This window comes from Lissotriton helveticus, chromosome 11, assembly GCF_964261635.1.
Source record: "Lissotriton helveticus chromosome 11, aLisHel1.1, whole genome shotgun sequence".
NCBI lineage: Eukaryota > Metazoa > Chordata > Amphibia > Caudata > Salamandridae > Lissotriton > Lissotriton helveticus.
Window position 1 is genome coordinate 183,891,308 of NC_136072.1, and position 24,930 is coordinate 183,916,237.

A 24,930-nucleotide genomic window follows, 5' to 3' on the forward strand; every position below is an offset into this window, starting at 1 on the left:
TCTTTTTTTTACAAGCTGAAGTGCAGCTGTAACTCTAAAAACAAAGTGCAAGTGCAGGACAAGTTCACCATGACCAAGTGGCGGTATAGTTTCTATTGCTATTTTGTCCTGTGCATTTCGATGACTTTTAACATGTTCTTTCTTCAGCAGCAAAAATGTAGGATACCTCATCAGCTAATTCCTGATTCTGTGTATAGTGATACCTATGTGAAAGCACTGTTATTTTAATATCTTGTTGTTCTTATACTAATAGCTGACGTGGCTTCCAAAAGTGGTCACTGAATATTTCTTTACAAGGAGAAAGCCCTACAAGAGAGACTGTTGTGTATTTCCCTTGAAAGGTATTGTTTAGCCATCACAGTACCTGATGCAGACACTTGAAAGTCTGAGCTCTGTAATGCCAATTTTAATATCACTATTCCTCTTAGGGAACATGCCACCAATTCTCCCATACTCCCACAATTTCCAGCATCACATTTGGTGGGAAATATAGCTCCCCAGCTGCTTTATTACCCATTCTAAAGGTATGGCCCTTCAGCTGTACATCCTCTCCCTCATCAACCTGTGGTCCCCGATGATCAGAGTCATGAAAATATTGCCTATCTCTAACATTTTGGAAATTGAATTATGATGTGGGGAGGTTAATGTTATGTTGTGTAGGGTACCTTTAACTTGTGTCACTTGCACACGTTCCATAGAATATGGAACGTGAGATAATGTGTTCTTTACTAATGTATTCTCTCTGCATCATTTGATAGAGGCCGGTTACCTGTCAGGCTGTGTACCTGCTCGTTTCTTAGAATAAATCTTATTATAACCATTTTCGAGTTTGATCAATAACTTAACAAATGGCGACGATCGGGATCAAAATACCTCAGACTACTGCTCAATTTTTTTTCATGTTCTTGGCATTTTTGGTGGATTTGACGAGCAGAGATGACGCAAGTTAAATTGAAACGGAGGGATAATCAGTCGGACATATACGGCGTGTCGAGAGGTATAAGGAGACTTTGCTGTGGTGAGCGCAACGTTTCTCTCAGCATTTTTAACTGTTCTATCTGTCTTTACAGTGCTTTAAGTCTTACCGTTTTAAAAGACGCCAGTCTAACAGCAGACTCGAGACCAGTCAACGCTGCACCGCTCATGACCTGCTTCTGAAGACACGTTAGTCGTTGTTCGTCCACTCCGAATAGTTTCTTGTGTCAGACGTTCAACGTGAACGTGGCGTGTCACATGGTGGCCATCTTGGATTGGGAAGGCCTAGTCGATTTTCGGAAGTAATTCAGCACTTGACACCCGATTTCGACGTTTAAGAGGAGATATTTAGTTATTCCTCTTTACTTTGGATTATTAAAGAACTGCTTTTCATCTACATGCCCAGTGATTTGAACTTATATCCATTGATTTTATATTTTTGCATAAATGAATATTCAACTTTGTTTAGTGGTGAAGAAAGGACAGTGCTTTAACCATTGTCTCACTGAACAATTCCACTATAACCATTTTTTTTCTTATTAATTATTTCACAACATGAGTCAACAAACTTTCTCTTTGAGCAACCCCCAGGATTTTTGGTCTAAAGGTTCAGAACTGGATTTAAAATGGTTAGAGTGGAAAGTCTATTTTCTAAATTACATTGAAACCGTGGACTCTGATGGTAAAATGTCACCTGAACAGAAGAAACGCATTTTGTTACATTCCTTAGGTCCTCAAGGACTTAAATGTTACAATCAGATGAACAAACCTATTGTGGGTGGTGGTGACAGTAATGTTTTCACCGTTGCTTTATCTAATTTGGATAGATATTTCGCCCCTAAGGTTTGTATTGGCATCACACGGTACAAATTCTTTCACAGGAAGCAGTTGAAAAACTAATCTGTTGATGATTATGTAAGTGAGTTAAAGAAAATGGGTAATGATTGTGCGTTTGGTGGGTTATTGGAAGATTTAATTTGTGATCAGGTGGTCATGCATGCCAATAATCCGGCTATTCAGGAACGTTTATGGATGAATGGTGACGCTTGTCTTGATGACATCCTTGCTTTAGTCCGTAAAGCAGAAACTTCTAGTAGATGTGCGAATGACTTGAAATCTGATAACGCAAACAAAGATGTAATCACCAAAGTTAGTTCCAATTTTAAATAGAAAAGTCATTTCAAACAAAAAAGTGATACATGGGTTAAATCCAATGTAAGCAGTGAACCTCCCAAATGTTATAGATGTGGGAGTTCAGAACATTTAGCTTTTGCTAAATCGTGACCTGACAAGAAGAGTAAATGTGGTGCATGTGGTTTATATGGACATTACACCAAAGCATGTAGAAGAAAGACTAAAACAGTCAAATGTATACAAGGGGACACAGATTCAGATGACAACACTAGTAGTAATGATGAACAAGTCTCTGAATGTTCGATTGCTTTAAAAAAGAAACTTCTTCTCAACATTTAGGATAGATGTTTGTTAATTGACAATAAACCTGAGTGTTGAGTTCACATAGGTGGTGTGCGTGTGAAAGTATATGCAGACTCAGGTTCACCATATACTATTGTCAATGAAGATGTTTGGGAAAGGATTTTCATTGATAAAGTTGGTTCGAAACTATTTCCTCCAGACATTGACCCAGAGGGTTATGGTGGTGAGAAAATTGACATAATTGGTTTCCGGTGGTTCAAATTTGAATTTAAGAATCGTAAATCTTATGGCAAGTTGTATATTTCCAAAAAAGGGCCATCAGTATTAGGATGGAAAGATCAGGGAGAGTTACACATAATTCTTGACCCTAATTCTGTAGTAGAGGTACTTGTAATGGATGAAGGAACTAAGACCGGTGAGGAACTTTTTAAAAAATGTCCTTCTGTGTTTCAAAAGAAAATTGGAAAGAGAAAAGATTTTGAGCACAAGATAATTTTAAAAGATAATGCTGTACCCAAAATCCATAAGGTCAGAAATGTGCCCATTCCTTGAAGGAAAGATGTTGCTTCTGAACTTGATAGATTGGTATCCTCTGATATAATTGAACCAATTGAAGCCTCAGCTTGGGTTTCTACCATAGTGGTAGTCAAACGTAACAATGGAAAATTGAGATTATGTGTGGATCTGCGCCATTTAAATGAAAATATTGTGGTTGATCAATTTCCGTTACCTAAAATAAACGAAATGTTGGCTTTACTAGATGGTGCTAAATGGTTCACCACAATAGATTTATCGGCTGCATACCACCAGATTCCGTTGTTCAAAGATAGCAAACAGTACACTGCTTTCATAACACCGCAGGGTTGTTTCCAATTTAAAAGGATGCCCTTTGGCCTGGCATCCGCTGCAGCTGTTTTTCAGCGTTTGATGCACAAGTTGTTTTCCAACATAAAAAATACCAAATTTTTTCAGGATGATATCCTCATTTTTGGGAAACACAAATCTGAACACGATAAAACTCTAGAGAGGGTGTTGAGTATTTTAGAAGCTAAAAGTTTAACAATTACTTTTGCCAGTGATCATGTTACCTACTTAGGTCATGTCATTGATTGTGACGGGATCAGACCTAAACCTAATCTCATTGATGCCATTAAATGTGCTCCTACTCCAAAAGGGAAAGATGATGTAAGATCATTTATAGGTTTAGCTGAGTTTTGTTCCAAATACATTCTAAACTTTGCGGCTAGAACGTACAACATTAGGCAACTTTAAAAAAATATAAACACATTTTTTTGGTCACCTGAGTGTGAACAAGATTTTGATGATATAAAAAATTGCATTACAAAAATTGCATCCTTAGGAGTTTTGACCCTGAAGCACAGACCATAATCACCACTGATGCCAGCATCAAGGGTTTGGGTTCAGTCTTGTCTCAAATTGGTATAAATGGTGAAGAACACATTGTAGCATATGCATCTAGATCATTATCACCCACTGAAGAGAAGTACTCAACCATTGAGAAAGAGACCTTAGCATGCGTATGGGCGGTAAATCATTTCCGTGTTTTTGTTTGGGGTACACAATTTACTTTACGCTGTGATCATAGACCGTTACTTAAAGTTTTAACTACTGAAGGAACTATAAACACTTCAGCTAGAGTAGCCAGACTTGCCATCAGGTTGCAGGATTTTTGCTACAAGATGGAGTACTTACCTGGAAAACAAAATTGCATAGCTGATTTTCTTTCAAGAATGCCTAAACAACTAGAAAAGTGTGAAGATGAGTTGTGGAATTCTTTCCAAATCGCCTATGTACAAGATTTGGAGGGTGCTGGGATTATGAAAGAGAAGTGGGATGATGAATACCTTAAGGAAAATGAATTGTCATTAGTGAAATCACATCTCGCCAAGTCCTGGCCAAGAAAAGTGGAAAATCAATACCCATTGAAGCCTTTTTGGGAAGTCAGATTTGATCTGAGGGTTCAGGGTGAAAATAATTGGTGGGGCGAAAGGGTTATACCTCCCAAAACATTATGTTCATCCATTATTGCTTTATATCATGAAGGACATTTTGGCATTGTCCTCTCCAAACGCACAGTTAAAACTTCATTTTGGTGGCCCGGCATTGATGCCGAAATAGAAGCATATGTGAGAAATTGTAAATCTTGTCAAACTGCAGATAAATCTCTAGTGACATTTAAACCTCCTATGGGTACCATGGAAGGACCTAATTCGCCTTGGGAACATACGCCATTGACATCATGGGTCCAATTAGCAGTGATCAAAAATATATTTTGGTGTTAATGTATTTATTTTCCAGATGGCCTTTTGTCAAAATTGTCAACAAAGCTGATACAGATATTGTCCTGCAATTTTTAGATAAATCATTTACTATGGAAGGCATTCCATCTGTTTTGTTGAGTGATAACGGTGTTCAATGTTTGTCAATTAAAGCCAAAGAATACTTCAAGAGATTGAGAATTAAACACAAAACCACTGCCTTATATAACCCAAACAGTAACGGAATGGTTGAGCGCTTTAACCGCGTTATTAAAAATACCATTTAAATGTCTGCCAAAAGCTATGATTGAGAACCTCAAGTTTTGAAAATGGTTTGGGCTTACAGAACTTCTATATGTGAAGCCACTGGTTACCCACCTTTTGTTCTCATGCGAGGAAGAAATCCAAGAACCAAATTTACTCCTGGTTGGCTGTTTAAGTCAAATGTAGTTAATTGGGCTGAAGATTTAGTTAAGGAAAGAAGTAATGCTGCCCATCTCAAGAGTAAAGATTGGTATGATTCTAAACATGATGTGAAAAATGTCGTTGGACAATGGGTAAGAGTAAAAAAACCTGGTAAAACTCATAAAGAAGATAGTCATGTTTATGAACCTATGCAAGTTGTGGAAATTATGAACAATTCGGTACGTCTCAGTGATGGAAGAGTGTGGAACCTTAAAAGAATTGCTAAATGTTCAGCATCTTCAGAATCCCCTAGCAAATCTTCATATTTATATGATTTTGATGACTTATTGTGTAAAAATTCTTCTAATGTTAATGCAAATGTCAATCATCAAGAAGTTGTATTGGATAGTTCCAGTATTGCTGTACCAGGAATTTCAGGTGTTATTAACCAGGATGATTCGAATGTTTTTAGAAACTCTAAACGTGAAAAAAAGGCCTCCAGTATGGTTGGCAGAATATATTTCTGAAAGCTTTCCATTGTAAAAATGATCCTGTAGGATGCATTCCAATTTGTTTTACAAATTTTTGTATCATATTTTCTTTTATTTTTTTTATTTTTATTTTTCTTACATTGTAATAAAAAAAAAAAGGAGGGGGTGAAGATGATATGTTTATAGTTATTCAAAGTATTTTTAATTGTGTTTTCCGAAGGGGATGTGTTATGTTGTGTAATGTACCTTTAACTTGTGTCACTTGCACGCGTTCCATAGAATATGGAACGTGAGATAATGTGTTCTTTACTAATGTATTCTCTCTGCATCATTTGATAGAGGCCGGTTACCTGTCAGGCTGTGTACCTGCTCGTTTCTTAGAATAAATCTTATTATAACCTATTTTCGAGTGTGATCAATAACCTAACAGTTACTTATGGCTGCACCCTTCAGTGATTGATCACCTTTCATATGTACTGCAGATGTGGTGAAGTATGTTTTGAGTATACTTTACCAGACTATTTCAAATCGCAGTCGACTTTTTTGAATTATGTGGCTGTCTGCCTTCTGTCTGAGCAATGGACACACTTTATATGAGGGAGTTGCCCAGGAGCATAAAACTAGCCCCTCCAGGCCCTGCAGTGCAGGGGCCCCACGACCATCAGAGAGGCCCCCATTCAGTCCAAAGAAAATAAATATCGGACATTTGGAGCAGTCATTCTTCAGGGGGCCCCATGATTGTGCGTTATACCACCGGAGTTCATTTGATGTTCTTTATTTAACAGTCGGTTAAGTCAATTATTTCATTTTCCTGCAACCTTTAAATAGTGTAGTGTTTGTTCACATTTAACTTGAATAACCTATCTACAGTAAGTCATTTAATGGATCTTTTTATTGTATTTTGATATTCTCTTAAGCGTTTGCATTTGAATATGCATAATGTGATGTGGCCCACAAAATATATAATCAGAGTAATTGGATGTCTTATTATATTAACAAACTGGTTTAGGTGAAGCTTTCATATCTGTAGGCACTCCCATCTTGCAGCCGTATGTTTTTCATTAGGAATTTTAAAAAACTCTATTAAGTTTTATACATTTAGTACAAAGGAAAGAAACACCCTTCACAGTGCATGCAAGGAAAATAAGGGCAACATCATGCCTTCATGTGAACAGTCACTAAAATTAAACAAAGGTTCAACTAGTCAGCAGCAACTAATGTATGCGAGCAGATGGCTAGGCTAAACAGCACTATTAGCATTTTCTATAAATAGGGTAAAAAAAACGTATAACCTTGAAATGATGTCCTAACAAAAGTGTATGCTGAAGAAATAATGTCTGGCAAGCTTAAGTTTACCTTGCTAAATTATCATGTTGGCATGGCATCAGAAGTACTGAAGCGTTTCTCAAAGAACATGTTGTTTATAGCGGGTAAACACGACCCAGTTTGTCCTTTTGAGTGTCTAAAAACTGAACAATATTTTTTAAAACGATTTTCTTTCAGTTTCCAGTGCCGAGGGAGGAATTGAAAGTGCCTACAAACAGCTTCACTGACAATTTCAAAAGTTCATGAAAGAGACGTGAAGAGTCCTTACTGCCACAACAGATCACTGGAGGAAACAAGAGGAACTGGAGAGGGAAGAGAGTGTTCAAGAAATGCAGCCTTGAAAAGAAGATATCGGATGACAAACCAACCACTACCACAGATTCGGTCAGACTGAAGTCTTCAATGGCGGAAAAGCTAGAAAACTCTGGGGCATATTACCAAGGGCCTTATCGCCGCTTTAGCGGGAATTTTTCCCGCTAAAGCGGCGATAATTTTATCGCCCTATTACCTAGCTGTCACTAACACCAGTTAGCGACAGCTAGTAGGAGATAGCGAGCTTCTGGGGGCCCACTTTGCATGTCAGCGATATATATTGCTAATGACATGCAAAGTGGGCGTGCCAAGATGATAGCGACTGGAAACAGTCGCTAACATCGCTAACTCCTATTACCAACTTTTGGAAATAATCGCGCTAAGCGCGAACATCTCCAAAAGCTAACACCTGCCCAGAGCAGTTCTTAGCCATGTTATCCAACGGTAGGTGGATAACATGGCTAAGAGCATTGTCACGATAATGCATGAATATCGCTGACTTTTCAGCGATATTCATGCATTTCCCACGATTTTTACCGCTTTTGAGATAAACCTTGATAATATCAAGGTATCTCAGCGGTAAAAATCGTCGGAGCGCGGCGATATTATTTTACCCGCTAACCAAGCTTAGCGATAATTATCGCTATTGCTTGGTAATATGCCCCTCTATTTTATCACCACAGCCATTAGTTAATGGAGGCTTATAATGGGAGTCTACGAAGCATATGCTGTTTTCGGCTGTACATATATCAGCATATGTCGCTACATATAAAGAAACCGACAAAGCATGACACAATAATATGCACAAATCAAAATAGCGAGGTCATTAAAACCTGCTAGTCACCACACTACAAAACTGTCAAAGCGTAACACATCACAACCACTTTAAAACCTAATGGGGCATAATAACAAGAGGATTGTGCAACTGGAACGTCACTTTTACCAACGTTCTGGTGGTGCATGTTCCGGTGGCGCAGTGCCCTACACCGTATTTACAAAGCGGCGTTAAGCCACATTTTGTATCTGTGTAAAAGGGGCTTGCAATGAGTGTTGCTGTGGGCATTTCAACACAACGCCCATTGCTTTTTGATGCTTCCCCAGATTTACAAGGATGTGTAAATCTGAAGAAGCGCCAAAAACTGACGCCATGCAAGAGCAGGTGCTAGAATGGTGCAATGCTTTTTCCATGTCTATTGCATTCTGCAGCACATAGAAAGAGCAAAACAACATTACTGGTTGTTTATGTTTAGAAAGGTGCCCCTTCCTGCACATAAACAATCAATAAATAATGGTCATTTGCTACTTCTATGTGTGCTGCAGCCATTTGCTTGTAAACATGCCACAATATCTGTATGCACTAGTGCATCACAAAACACAGCAGAACAAATAACAACTGCATGTTACTACCACAAAAAAATACCACCCATCAAATATGCACAATCATTCTTCTAACACACTACTGCCTCCAAAAAGCTGCTTTCGTAATATGGTAGTAAAATATATTTGTTAGAACTGTCATCCTTAAGGTGATCTTCCCCCAACTTTCTGCCTGCTTATCTCCACTGTTTGCCATATCTATTTATTGGCCTTAGGACGTTGAGCACTTTAACATTGCTAACCAGTGTTAAAGTGCATGTGCTTCTCCCCTCAAACATGGAGACGTTGGTGTATACCTGACTGGCATATTTAGTGTACCTGTAAGTCCCTTGTAAAGTGGTATACCCAGGGCCTACAATCAAAATGCTACTAGTGGGCCTGCAGCAGTGGTTGTGACACACACACAAGTAGCCTTTCAAACCTGTCTCAGGCCTGCCATTTCAGGGCCTGTGTGTGCAGTTAACTGCCACTTCGACTTGTACCCATGATGTGACTTGCCAAGCCTTAAACTCCCCTTGTATTACAGAGACATCACACTAAAGGTAGACCCTAGGTAGCCCTATGGGCAGGGTGCTGTGTAACTAAAAGCCAAGACATGTACTTTTAACTTTTAGATGTCCTGGTAGTGACAAACAGCTACATTCGTTTTTCACTATTGTGAGACCTATTCCTCTCATAGGCTAGCATTGGGTATTCCTTGAACCGCTTTTAAGCTGTAATTCATGATTAGATAGGAGGATCGAAATTGTCATGTAGTTTCCACCTTACAAAACGAACTGCAAGTTTGTGGACAATATAATTGTTGGGCTGGTGCCAGACTGATTCTATGCACCCCCCCAGGATACGTTGTTCCATAAAGGTATAGGCTTAGATTCAGGGGCAGCCACAAGATCTCTTCACAAACAAGGGTGGGTTTCTTGGATTATGCCAGCAATGCACTAAAGGGCTGGGTGATGGGCAGCAATGCTGATGATTAGTCTGGGCTTTACAACTTAATTTTGACAGGGCACATTCTTGATATTTGAGTTCCACAGCTGCACCAACACCTAATTGGTAGCAAGTTAATTGACCCCAGCATACTTGCTGAAGAGGCAGACATCTGCGTCAGCACTAGAATGTCCAAAAATGCGCCTAGGGGGATTCCAAAAAGAGTGGTCAAGGTTCCCAACAGAAGAAAGAGGGGAGATAAAAAGAAAGAGTTCTCTGAAGTCCCACAAAACAACTCACAGGGGAAAAGATCTGGGTCTCATTCCAAATCTGGCTACCAGAAGAAGTACTAACCTGAAAAAGGCTAGCAGCCCAAGCTCTTTAAGTGCTATGAGTGGTACGAGCATGGACACTACAAGGGGGATCTCAAGTGTACAAAAAGAGCACCACATCCCACTGAAGGAACGATCCAGGGGTGGCTGGTCTAGTGCTGGGGGAACAGTTTGTCCCAGTTAATGGGGAGTGTTTAGTGGGGTTACCCCAATGTCCTTGGGTGACAGTGAGATGGTTCCTAAGATCCATGCGCCTTCAAGTACTGCAAAGTATAGGCAATGGGTAACCATCAATGGGCAAGGTGTTGAGGCTCTGAGGGATGCTGGAGCCAGCATGACTATGGTAAGGAGTCAACTGGTGTTCCCAGAGCAGGTAATTCATAATGCTTTCCACCAAGTTGTGGTGGCTGGCAACAGAGAGGGTCACTATCCAGTGGGCCCTGTTTCCTTTGAGTGGGGCGAGGGTTTACAGGTCTTCTGAAAGTTGCTGTGAGCCCTGCCGTGGTTGTGGACAGTTTGTTGGGAAATTAGCTTGAACACACTATCTGGAAAGAAGTGGAGCTCAGGGCTCATGTGGAGGTCTTTGGTTTACCTGGTTGGATCTATGCAACAACAAGGTCCATGACCGCAGAGAAAGGGAGTCAAAATTGGCTGGAACTTGAAACAATGCTCCAGGAAGCTGCAAAAAAGGGGAAAGGCATAGGGCATGTTAAACTAGCTCCTGAGTGTCTTTTCAGTGAGGTGGATGGGGCACCTGTGGTGGCTGCCCCAGAGCCCACTGAGGAGGGCACTGCTTCCCTTGGTGACCGGCCTACACTTTCTGAATGGCATGTAGAAGGAGGACCCACCAAGGGAGAGTTCTGTAGGGAAACCCTTGAGGGCATGAGGAAACAGGCCAAAGCCCAAGCAGCAGGTGATGTCTCAGGGGATGATCAAATTTACTGGGAGGAAAACCACCTCAGCAGTAAGCATAAGGCTCCTGTGCATGAGACAGCAAGGGCCCTGGTGGTCTCCGAAAGCTACAGGGCCTTCCAACTGGAGCTGGATCATGAGATGCCCCTGGCAGGACACTTGGGCCAAGACAATACCTTTGAAAGGCTTGCCTCGCATTTCTTTTGGCCCAAGATCAGGACATCCTCAGATGCATTTTGCAGTACCTGTGTAACCTGCCAGGCTAGTGGGAAGACAGGGCAATGACTTATAGTTCACATTAACCCACTGCCAGTCATTGGCACACCCTTTAAGAGGGTGCGCATCAACATTGCAGGGCCCATGGATCCCCAGATGGCTTCAGCAACAGGTTCATGCTGGTGGATATTGTCTCTCGGTACCCATAGACAATCAGAATCAGAATCAGAGTAAACTTTATTCGATTTCAAAGCATGTTAAAATCATGACAGTCACAGTTTAAACATTCATTATTGTTAAAAATTATTTCGACAGAATCGCTTAGGCAGATTGTATTTTTAAACATTTCCATCATATTATTATCAATCTTTCTTTTCCTTATTATGCTTTTCAGGAATTTCGTCATGATGGACGCACGGTATGCGTTTTCCAGTAATTGCAAATGTAAAAATACCGGACGGCACTGCCTCCATCCTGCTTTAATAATGGCAAAATCCATCTACTTCTTTTGTTACAATACATTTTACAGAAAAGAATCATGTGTAGATTGATTTGATAAAATATCACATGGACAGTGACATAGATTTCTAGACCAATCATTAACAACTGGAAAACTGACCAAACGATAGAAGCAATCAAACCTAAACCTAGCAAGAACATATCTGCCAAACCCTCCTAAGCACCAGATATGGCTGTATACGGTAGGTTACTAGAGTCAATTGGTGCTGAACCACCATGTTTGTTAATTTCCTATGCATCTCTTGGGGACTCTAAGTGTGGCATACATAGTAGTTTAAATTCTTTCCTAGAAATGGAATTCATAGTTTCAGGAAAGGTATAAAAATCATAATGATCGATATCTAATAAAAATTTCCTGATGTAATTCATCCAGCTGGAGACATGATCCAATTTCATTATATCCCATATAATTTCTCTGTTCAATCCTGTGCTGGTGGATGTCCAGACTCGGTGCCATAATAAAAGAGGTTGCATGCTGATCATATCCGAAATATATGAAATCCCCAATTAACTATGGCAAATAAAAACCGGAGTACTCTGTGGAACCGCTAAAATACATCTTAAAAATATATTTTCTATTACTTGAATTGTTGAGACGTCCTGAAAACCCCAAATTCCAGACCCAAACATTGCAATGCTAATGCACTTTGCTTGATACATTTTCAGGAGAATCTCCGGGGGCCTTTTGCCTAACTTATTTGCAAAATGAATCACTGCCATCAACTCTTGATTTCGGCTCCCCAGGAACAGTTACGCTCAAATATGACGCCCAAATAGGTGAATGTATTGGTAGAATCTATCCTATTTTTTCCAGCTGATAATATACTACGTTTACTTTTCCCCTTTCCGCATGACATAACAAAAGATTTTTTAACATTAGATTGTTGTCCTCGGCTGTCCATAAAACTGATGTAGGTGGCGAGGGCTCGCTGTAAGCCAATTTGTGTTCTGGCCATAAGCACCGCGTCGTCCGTGTAGAGAAGGGAGACTATTGGCTTGTTGTTAATTTTAGGGGGGTCACCAGTTCCTCCTCTAAAGCATTGGCATATAAGAAGAAAAGAAACTGGGGCAGGATGCAACCTTGCCTTACCCCCTCTCCACGCGGAATGGCACCATGCATTCTCCCTTTAGCCCGAACCTCACCTTGGCACTATCCCCCGAGTACAGTTGTCTTAAAAATTGTACCAGTACTGGGTCGACCTTTAACTCCGTAAAAATTTGCCACAGTCTGGTATGGATGACGCAGTCAAATGCGGCTGTGAGGTCTACGAAAGCGACATACAATTTCTCAGCCTTGGCTTGTACGTGCTTCCCCATTACTAAACTTAAATTTAAAACCTGTTTGTTGGTCCTAAGCCCCCATTAAAACCATATTGTATGGCACTCAGTATGTTGTTATCTTCGGCCCATATTTGTAGTCTGTTTAAGACAATCCTGCCTGCCACCTTCACCAAAGCATCTAAAAGAGATATTGGTCAGTAGCAGGCTGGATCATTCCGGTCACCCTTCTTATAGATCGGAATGATCACAGATACCACCCACATGCTGATAAAACCCCTAGCACAGCAAGCTTCAAGGATCCTAGTTAACAACGGGGATCATAAAGATGGAATAGACTTAAATAAATCCATCGGGACCCGGAGCCTTGTCTCCTTTGCTGGCGTTAATGGCTGCACTCACCTCCTGGTGTGTTATTTATAAATCAATTGGGATGAGTCATCCTAGCCTTCCCCACCCATAGACAATCATTCTTATAACCATGACTGCACCTGGAGTGGAAAAGGTCCTTATGGGGATTTTTACTCGCGTGGATTTTTCCAAAGAAGTTGTGTCTGACAAGTGCACAAACTTCTTGTCAGCTTATATGCAATCAATGTAGAAGATATATGGAATAACTTGCAAGTTTCCTCTCCTTACCATCCACACTCTAATGGGCTTATTGAGAGATGCACCATAACCCTGAAAGGCATAATTAGAGGACTGCCTGAGGAATAAGTGGGACATCCTCTTACCATGTCAGTTGTTTGCCTAGAGGAAGGCACCACAGAAGGGAATGGACTTCCACCCCTTTGAGGTTCTGTATGGGCATCCGGTTGAAGACCTCTGAGTCCGGTGAAGGCAGGGTGGCAGCAGGCTCCCAGGAAGACTGTCCAGAATTTAGTGAGCTACAAGCCAGCCTTCAGAAGCCAGGTGGCTAAGTTGTGGAAGCAAGCTTCTGTCAACTTAGAAGCCAGTAAGGCTGTGATGAAAGAGTGGTATGACCACAATTCTACCACTGTGGAATTACAGCCTGGGCAGAAAGTGTGGGTGATGGAATCTGTGGAAGGTAGTGCCCTCCAGGTCTGTTGGGCTGCTCCCCACAAGGTGATTAAAAAGAAGGATAAGGCTTCCTACCTGGTTGACCTTAAGACCCACAGGCAACCCCACAGAGTGCTTCACCTCAATCGTATTAAACCGCACTTGGAGAGGTCTGAGCTCACAATGCTGTTGGTGACAGATGAAGTAGATGAAGATGAGAGTGAACCTCTCACTGATCTCTTGGACTCCAAGGAGAAGGATGGGTCTGTGGAAGAGGTGATCCTTCCCCCACTCAAACTCTTGAACAGCAAAGCGACTGCTGCCAAGTGTTGGGGCAGTACTCTTCTCTTTTCTCCCGTACTCCTTGGACTACTCACCTGTGTACCCATGATGTGAATACAGGTTATAACCTACCAGTTAAGAAAAAAGCTTACGGGTTGTTGGATAAGGTGAGGGTCAGCATCAAAAGTGAAGTATCTAAGATATTGGAAGAGGAGGGGATAAAACCCTCCGGTAGCCCCAGGTTCAGTCCTGAGGTTCTGGTATCAAATGTTACCCCAACAGTCACCACATGTGAACTGAGGTTCTGTGTGGATTGTAGATGGCTAACGTCTGTGTCAAAAGATGGATGCACACCCTATCACCAGGGCGGATGAGCTGATTGACAGGTTGGGGGTTGCCCAGTACTTAAGTACCTTTGATCTTACATCAGAGTACTGGTAGATCACCCTAACAGAAGGTGCCAAGGATAGGTCCGCCTTCTCCACTCCAGAGGACCACTATCAGTTTATAGTGATGCCCTTTGTTCTGCAACATGCCCCTGCCACCTTCCAGAGGTTGGGGAACCAGGTGCTTACTGGTGTGGAGGCCTTCTCAGCTGCCTATCATGATGGCATACCTGTCTTTAGTACCAGTTGGAAGGACCACCATTTTCACCTCCAGGAAGTGCTTCAGGCTCTACAACAGGCAGGCCTGATTATCAACGCCAGTAAGTGCCAGATAGGGCAAGGGTCCGAGGTATACATTACACATCGGTCACCCATATAGTAGACCCTACGTAGCCCTATGGGCAGGGTGCTGTGTAACTAAAAGTAGACGTGTACTTTTACGTTTTACTTGTCCTGGTAGGTACAAACAGCTAAATTCATTTTTCACTACTGTGATGCCTACTCTTCTCATTGGCTGGCATTGAGAATTATTTGATATATCTTTAAGATGTAATTCCTGATTACAAAGGAGTAGCTACATTGATTCATGTTTCATATCTTTGGAATCGAAATGATAAATCTTCTTAAGCTGTAAAGTTGGATTTGAGATTACTATTTTATAAAGACCACCTTTTAGAAAGTGGACATTGCTCAGCTCTCATCTTTTCTCCGTGTGCCTGCAGCCTGCCTCTAATACACATCTCGGCTGGGTGAGAGCTACACTTTGTGCATTCCCTCAAGTCAGCCACAAACACAGAAAGGGTAGGTGTGACAGAGGCATCATCTGAATTCATCTGCATTTTGATAGCCTACCTGGACAGGGTGAGGAAGAGGTAGCTCACACTTACATCTGAATAGGATGTGTCCTGTAACGGCACAAACAACTGATTACCCACCACAGATAGCCTTGAAGACATGGCTTGGATGAAAGTAGACCTGTGCAATTCAAGGAGCTGCTTTAAAGTCAACTTCCACTTCCAATGCACATTTGGGTATAATTACTGGGGCTCTGACCCTACCAAATGAGTACAAGACTAGACCTGGAAAGAACTCTGCTGGAGTAAAGAGTGCTTTGCTGTAAGAATTGCCACTTTGCCATGACTGATTGTTTTTATCTGAAGTCTTAGGGACACAAAAGACTTCCTACAATCCTGCTGGTGCTGCTGGACTCTGCCGTCTGAAAATCCTACTCTTGGCGCGAGGTGCCTCCTCCAGTCATTGGACTCAAAAGTGGGTTCTTTAGCAGTTTTTTTTACAAAACTGATGCATTTTCACTACTGCGCCGGTCAGAACTGATGCATCACCCTTCAACGCCGACGCAGAGGCTGTACAATGATAACAATTCTACCGCCTGCGTGGCCCAACGATGATGCTTTGTGTGGCTCAGCAATGACACATTGCCTGCATTTCAACAGAGCTGGACTATGACGCAGTGACCCGATTGCATGGAAAAAATTGACGTGTTGTGCTCACAGCATTGATCCTTAGCTCCATCTAAGGTACTGTTTCAGCGGGACCTGTGTGAGGCTCGTAGTAGCTGTCAGACTGAGCTTTGGATTTAGTAGGACTTGGTACCTGCATGTCATCCCAGTAGGACCGCGTTTTTCTGGCACACGACTCCCTGAGCCCATTGAACATAACTCAGCTGGGACCCTTGGTCATATAGGGACCACGCACAGAGCTATATACCTGTGAATGCACCAACTTTTCAGTCTTTATCAATATAAGTCTAGAGGTGTACCAATCTTATCCAAAACAACACAGTGTTCTGAATATACACAGACTATTAAATAAGACTTAGGGACCCTATGCCTTTTTTATCAATTATAAACATGGAAATTGGTTTGACTTCTCTGACCAATTACAACAAATAGTGAAAGTTGAGATGGTGTCCTGAGGAAGGCAGCCGGACGAAACGCGCATAGTCCAATCTAGCGCCAACCCTCCTTTCTGTCCATGTTGATTTGGACCTTATTAGAAATATAAAAGATAAACTATTGTATCAATTGATATCAGTATTCTGTTTGTTTTAAATTCATGTGATTACGTCTTGTGTGTTGTTGATACACTGTGATTCTATGTTGTTGATACACTGCAATTACAAAACATACAGAATTATGTATTTGTTATATCTAAAGGAAAAAAATAATAATATATAAAATAAAATAAAAATATATTTTTGATAATAATCAAAGCACTATGTCGTTTGATCAATTTTAAAATGTCCTGACATAATTTCAAATATTCATGCTTGTCATTAGCTTGTCTTGTCCCCTTGAGCTTCGGATTTATCCCAGTCGCTCACGACCTCAAGTACTCGTTTAGTGCTATTGGGGTTGTTTTACTCGGATAAATGTTCTCAATTTTTCTAAAACCTGTGTGGAGCCTTTTGTGGTGTTTCTTTGTGTTACTGTGTGTGTGTATAGATATATATATGTGTGTGTGTTGTAAACAAATACTTTATACATGCCCTCCTAAGTTAAGCCTGCCTGCTCTGTGCCAAGCTACCGAGAGTGAGCACAAGTTAATATGAAGTGTGCATCTGGCTTACCCTGACCAGGATTACGGTCCGTACTAGCCAGGGTTCAAACCTCTGCCACCTTGAGACCCAATTTCTAACAATGTTGTATTAAGTACTGCCTCACCATACCACCAAGGACTTGAAATAGCACTAGTCAACATTGTATGTGTTTCAGATGAGGAACTGCTAATTTAAGGCAGACATGCCTCTCTGTTATGGGGTATTTGGTGCCTTAACTAACATAAATTAAATTAGAGTTGAAATGTATCTGCATAGATAGAATCCAGCAAATTTAGATGGCAATTATAAATACTCTTTTATTGTCTGTGAATTACAAAAGGGATCTGGGACCTCTAGAAGAATTCCTCAGAGCTAATTTTTATCCACCTTTATTGTTGTTTTTTTAACGTCACCAGAATTACACTTAGAAAATCTAGTCAAGGTAAAAATATATGAAACGTACTTGTGGTGCTGGGGTTTGGAAAATCCTTAGAAAATAGCCAAATTACAGTAGAAGATTTCTTTTAAATAAGTAGCTTGTTTATTCTCAGATGAGAAGGCCCACAGCATACCATGTGCAGCCAGAGCGAAGAGCAGCAGGCAACTGTCCAACACCGAGCAACATGACCTATTAACATCCTAGACAAAGAGCATTCTAAATTCTAAAACAATAAAAGAAATGGAAAACAATTCAATAACAAGAAAGTGTGTATTATGATACAAACAAATCAATTTAGATCATAATCTAACAGTTTCACAGGTAATTTAACTTCTCTCGAACTGCGTGCTCTACAATGTGGAGAGGCTCATTTAGTTACATCAGAGGAGACTTTAGGAAGGACACCTGGGTCCTATGCTATCTACCCAGATTGTGGAATAGGCATGAATTCTCAAGTCACTGGCAACAGAATTGTGGGTGCAAATAGACAGAGGCAAATTATCATTCACATACTACCTATCAACATCCTAAGCAGGAAGCTGCCCAAAGCTTAGCAACCAGACCTATTAGCATTCGATCCAGCAGAAGCTTATTCTCCCTTACTCTTACAATTGCATGGGCCCTCCTACAAACTTTAGCAGGTATCGCTAAGCTTATACTGTACCCACAGAGGCACTGGTCCTCAGATTGATATTTCACAGTCGTATTGTAGTGTAGTTCCTATATTCCCAATAGGCTCTGCGCATTGGAATAATATACACTATAGATTTGACATAGGACTGAGGTCAGTATGTCTCTATCGAGTATACTGAACTTAATTGTGTGTGTGCCAGCTAACTCAGAGGTCACTAGAAACTTTCTCGAATAAACAAGAAGGGATTAGTCTCTGACAATCGCATAAACATGACAACTTTGTTTCCCCTAGGACCGGAACAATATCTTCAAAGTCGTGGAAACAATAGATAACTATTTCACTCAGTCAATTGTGCATCCTTCGTTTCTACAGAGTTGCAGAGAAATAGAGAGACGGGCATTTCAATAAAAGGATTCATTGAACAGTCTTGTTTCTCATACAAGAGATATGTACTGCTACAATCTTTAGACAGATTGTGAAGTATAATGCGTACAGCACAAACAGAATAATATAAAATAATACTGTAATAACATTGTCTGTTGCTATGACATATATAAAAGTACATACATAAATAACACAGGCTAAAAATACTCAACTGGTGCTTCTAAAATACGCCTACCCAAATGTACCTAACCTAGGTCTAGTACCAGAGAAGAAGTAGGTGCTGTTTAGCATAAGTTTTAGTTCTGCCAAGAATTGCTATAGGTTTCTCTAGGTTCTAATCAGCTCCATACCTTAAAATGAGAGAGGTTGGTATCTCTTTCACGGGACTCGATTTCCCAACACCCCGCAAGGGGAGTCAGAAACACTGGAGCTGGATTCTAGGCAGGAGGATGTCAGCGTCTAGTCAGTGCATCAGCTGGAGAGTTGGCTTTCTTTGGCACTTGCTGTAGCGAGCTACGTCATGAAAGTAGGTATTCAAACTGCACCGAACCACACGTGCTTTGCCATAGCAAGTAAAGGTATATTTATACATTGAAGGTGCTTAGGAATGCCAGTATTGACGTAAAAGTCGGGCATATGAATGTCATGAATGAACCCCTAAGGAATAGTTGTTCATGCATAATAACGAGTTCTTAGAGAAATCAATATCCAGGCAAGGGGAAGTCCCTAACGGCTTAAGAGTCTGGTTTTCCAAGAAATCATTGTGACGTAGATGAACGGATGGAAGTAGCCATGCCTGTATTTGGGTAGCATGGGCTATGCCTAAATAAGGACTGGATTTCTATGCCTATATAAGCGCAATGTGAAATATACCTATTTAGGGGCATGAATTGGGAAATTCATTCGGAATCTATAATCGAACAGGGGTGAGAATTCAGGATGTCCCAGAACTCTTGGCTACTCATTAACGACCAATTAATTAGTAGCCAGCTCACAAGTTAGTGATGAGGTTCAAATATACTACACTCAGAACCATTCTATAGACATAGCGTTTTGCAATGGGAAGACCAAACCGTCTAAAAATGTTTACATCAGGCCAGTATTATACAGACCAAAAGTTCTGCAGTTGCAACACAAAATACTCATAGCAGAACATGATGTTCTGAAAATAATCTATGATTCTCTGTCACACATTTAGAATTAAATCAAATAAGCGCAGTTTTAAAGATAAGACATTAAGACACTATGACAGACTTAGGCAATTTTTAGATAATTTGAATATTGAAATAATGATCCAAAATAAATGCATACAAGCAACATTTTAAGAAGCTCAGTTAAGAATATTACAGCACGTAGCATGAAACCACACATTTAGTCAAAGTATTCTATTCCAAAGGAGGGTAGTTTAACATTACAGAATCCTACTAACAATGAAGGCAGAAGGATGGTTCAAAAGAATTCACTCAGGAAGGGAAAGGGTTCAAATTAAAGTCTACTTGGGAAAAGTCCATGGGCAAGGACAAAAGGGAAATGGAGCAAAATCGGGAAAGTTCAGATCTGGTCTCTTACCAAACAGTCAAAAAGATTTCAGCAGGCAAGTTCCTTGCAAAGAGAGAAAGGAAGAAGCATGGAAAGGTAATCAGTACGTCTGCAAAATATGGATTCTGAATCAATCAGCAGCCAAAGCAGCTGCAGCAGAAAGCCTTCCAAAGAGTCCTCTTCAAGTAAGAGCGCCGCTACCCCTCCTTTGGGGAGTAATTTTTATAGTACAAACGATGCAGTCATGACATCAGTAGTCCTTCCACAATGGTCCGATGATCATGTGGTCGTTCTTCTGTTCTTTAGGTACATTTTTGGTACTCCAGCATACTTTCTCATGCTGGTCATGAGAATTGACTGTCCATTCCATCCTCATAGGTCAGTTGACAAAGAGCTTATTAACTTTGTTGCTTTCCATGGATATAGTACACTATTTTTTCACAAGGATGGGCTACAAGAAAGATTTTTGTCGCTTAAAGATTAAAGCAACATTTGAAGAAAAGTATCAAAGTCCATTACACTAGGCTATGAAATAATGCAGCCTAAGGAAACATACATTTCAATTGCATTTGTGTTTTCATTGTCAAGATCAGTTTATGTGTCATATAAGGCATGATTAGCTTTTCCACTGCATCAAGCCCCCTCTGATGGCAAATCAAGTCATCACAAAAATCCACATTAGACCATCACAAATCAGTTTTGTTGTCTTCAGCCTTTTTCATCAAAACTCTTCCAGAATTTTCATTATATCATAATCCACATTAGACCTTCACAAATCAGTTTTGATGTCTTCAGCCTTTTTCATCTAAACTCTTACAGAATTTTCATTATATCATACTATTTACATTGTTCAGCTTCTAGCTCAAGATTGGATCTTGATCTTTTCATTCCTTGCATATTCTTTTTATATTTACAGAATTTGATAGATAATTTCATCATCAGTATGCACAAAGAGATTGACACTATTGGTCTCAAAATTGAAATCACTAATCCATAACCTAATTTACCCAACCAGCTTTCAAAAGTTGACATCCCTTTCCTATTATTTCCCAAGCACCATCAGATTCGAATCCTTTCAAGTCTTTGTTTAAGTCAGAATGTTTTAGTATAGCCCTCTAAATCTCTGCTCAGAATGTAAGTGCAATGTTTTTCGACCTTTACAAACGACAGACTCCGCCCTCCTTCACGAGAAGGATGTCAAGGTCAAGTCTATTTTGTATCGGCATTGTTCTTATTGAAATCATTTCAATATCTACAATAGAAAATCCCCCATCTATACTGGTGGCTAATATATCAACTACAGGTGAAAGCTTTCTAATTTTTTGTGAGTTAATGCTACTCCTACAGAAGGTATTAATGCTCCAAAAATATCACCTACTATTTCACTAGCACTCACACCTCTCTTCAATCTCCAGTTTGTCTCTTTTAACTCTCCTTCTAGTTGTTTCACATGACACAATTCTGAAAAATCAATTCCAATGTTACATCTTCCATACCATCCTTTCAGTAATTCATCAAAATAATTATTTCCACAAATATAATACACTCCATAGGATCAGCTCTTTCTAAATATGGTTCCCAGTTTTCATAAAAATCAAAGCTATGTTCACACGCACAAACACCTACCAATTTTGTATTAATATGTGATCTTTTTCTGTATATATAAAGTTTCCCTTTATGTTGGCAGTCTAAAGCTAATGTAGCAATGCATTCAATCATTTTATTGTCTACTTCTGGTAAATTCTGAAGGGCTAGGTTTAAATGTGCATCAGTTTAATTTGTCACATTATTTAGTCCACTTCCTCCTAAATCTATGAATTTCTACTCTGATCTCACTATTTTACGTTAGGTTATGTCTATGTGCATAAGCCATGCCCAAAGATTGAGTTGGTCTAAATAGATAGCTCATAGCTTCAACAAGTGAACCATCAGGATGTGGATTTAAGCTTTTTAGTACAGAAAGTTCAGAAAAGATCAGATCTTGATTTGAAAAATAATATTGTAAGCAATCAGTACCATAAAACAAACTAGACAATAAACTGCAAGGAATTCGATATGTTAAAGATACACTGTGGTAACTAACTCATTTGGCAACTGATGCAGGTAATTGCATACATACACATCAATCACTAACATCCGTTGAATCAATATACGCGTCTAGTAACCTAGTATAAATATTGAATAAACTATCAGTTTTTGGAAAATAAAGACCTAAAGTTTTATCATTCAAAGCATTAAAATCATTGCTTTTAGCTTTTTTGCCATTTTGAAAGAAGTTGTAAGCCTATAATCATCAGTGGGTACATAATGTGGTAAGTTTAAATAGTAAGCATTGCAACTAATATCAAGACATTAACAGAAATATTTCCAGAATATATACATTTGCATGTAGGAGAGAATTCCGTGTTAGGCTTCATGGCTTCTCATGATTCAGGCTGTTTAACTAAAACATTTGAAAGTAGCAGCAAGTGATTTGACCAATTCAGCAAAGTTCGACACAAAAATGCCAAGGCACACTACAATGGTTCTGCAATGGTTCTGTATAAAATGAGAAATACACAGATCAGCTTGATTGATGAGTATATTTAGGATACATTGTGCCAGTCCTTCAAGGGGTACAGCAATATTGAAATTCAAATCCACAACAAAGTTTGTGTAGTAGTTTCTCAGGTACTTATCCACACTGTACCACCTTTGATGTCACTGTCATAGTGATAGAATGTGATGGTTTGAATCCCAGGCGGTCAGTTCCTGAAAGCTGTGTAGATGAACAGTCAATAAAATATGTGCTCTTTCACTTACCTGGTCTGGTGTAATTACTACAAATTTGGTGACGAGGATGACTGTTCCTCTCTCTACTCACGTGTGCAGTGACGGTCTCCTGTGTTTCCAGTCTTCGTGAGTCATCTTTGCTGTGTGCATTGCAAAGATTCACCCCTGCTGGGACGTCGAGACAAAGGTGGATTGATCCGAGAAATTTGCGGAGATTCACCCTTGCTGTGACATCGAGACAAAGGTGGCTCATCATACCCATCTTGTGTATGCCACATTGGATTCATCTTACCCTTCCTGCCTGAGCTACATCGCTGGTGAGCCATTTACAGTATTTTTATTCTATTTTTCCCAGCGCTGCTAGCTGTCAAAGAGAATGTGGGAAGATACTGCGTGGTGGCATTTTGCAAGCGTGGCTGTGCTTCATGTTTGGGACTCAGTTCGCTGTCTGGTCGAGATGCAATTGTGTATTGTGGTTTTCTCCTTGCCAAGACTTGTCCATTTGAATTCACTGGGGAAGAGAGCCTTCTCTCGCCGCAGTTTTCCCCTTTTTATGACGCAGTAGAATCTCCATAAGGAGTCAGCGGTGACACGCAGTGCGTCAGAAGGAGCTTATCTTCAGGCGGTAAGCAGCGCATCAGAGGGAGCATGTCATCTCTTGTTTTCCTGGTGACGGCGAGGCAGAGATAAGCTGAGCATCAGAAGGTGCGTGCTATCCCTGGTTTCCCTGGTGACGGTAAGGCAGAGACGAACAGCATCAGAAGGAGCGCATCACCTCTTGTGCAGAGATGAGCAGCGCGTCAGAAGGTGCGCACTATCTCTGGTTTCCCTCTTGACGGCAAGGCAGATACAAACAGCGCGTCAGAGGGAGCATGTCACCTTTTGTTTCCCTGGCAATAGTAAAACACGCATTCCCCAGACAAAGGCAAGTGGAAAGTTTGGGACTCTCCGGTTTGAGGGTAAGCAGCATACAAGTGCAAGCAAGATGGCGTCCAAATGTTATCAGCAGTGCAGCAGTAAGTGTGGCACAGTGGTATCTGTGTTCTGCTTGTGTTTAAGCAGCGCAGCAGCGACTGTTTTTTTCAACTATCTTTTCCAAGTTTTCATACTCCAATGCTACTTTTCCGGATCTACTCCGTCTAGTAGATATTTAGCTACTGTTGTCGTACTTGTGACATTGGAAGAGGTTCAGTAATCCAGTATTGACATCGTATCTATTTGGTGATTATTTTGCACAAGTTCTAATCTTTTTATTTTACAGGTGGACTTTTTCATTTGTACAGTACTGTGCAAGTTTGAATCACAAGTCCTAATCGCTTTATTTCACAGGTGGACTATTATTGTTTCAACACAGTCTTGCAGTTAGATCTTTGGCAAACAGTTTATAATAATTGTATTTTCTTTTACTTTGTGTTTGCCATGCAGAATGTGCAAGCCCCCCCACCTTTCTTACAGCTTCCAGGTGATCCACCAGTTAAGTGGAAGATGTGGTATAGAGTATTTGTAAAGTACTTAGGTGCTATGGGGGGCTCAAGATTTAGCGCTGAAAGGAAACGTTTCATTTTAGAGCACAATCTGGGGTTTGAGGTAAGCATGAGCGTAAAATCCGTTACGCTCGCGGATTTTGGGAATTTTCGGTAAATTCGCGATCCGCGAACTCCCGCGAATTTACCGCAAATTCGCAAATCCACGAGCGGCGGATTCCGGGGGCAAAAGTTCAAGCCTTGCTGGCCTGTTGTAACTATTTTACGATGGCGCCGGCAAGCTGCCAGCGCCATCCTAAAATAGTTACTAAGTTAGCTTCAACAGGAAGCTCTAATAGATAAAACAAAGCAGGTGCTCGAGCACCTGCTTTATTTTATCTATTAGAGCTTCCTGTTGAAGCTAATTTAGTAACTATTTTAGGATGGCGCTGGCAGCTTGCCAGCGCCATCGTAAAATAGTTACAACAGGCCAGGCAGGTGGGCCTTCTTCCCAAATATACCATCGAAAATCAGCTGTGATGCTGGACAGAGGCCTTTGCATCCTTGACTTTCACGAGCGCAATCCTCGTGCTGCTCCTGTGGCCAGGAGCTTCTGTATCTTCATCTGCTGCTCTGATCGGTCTCTGACCTTTTATACACACAAG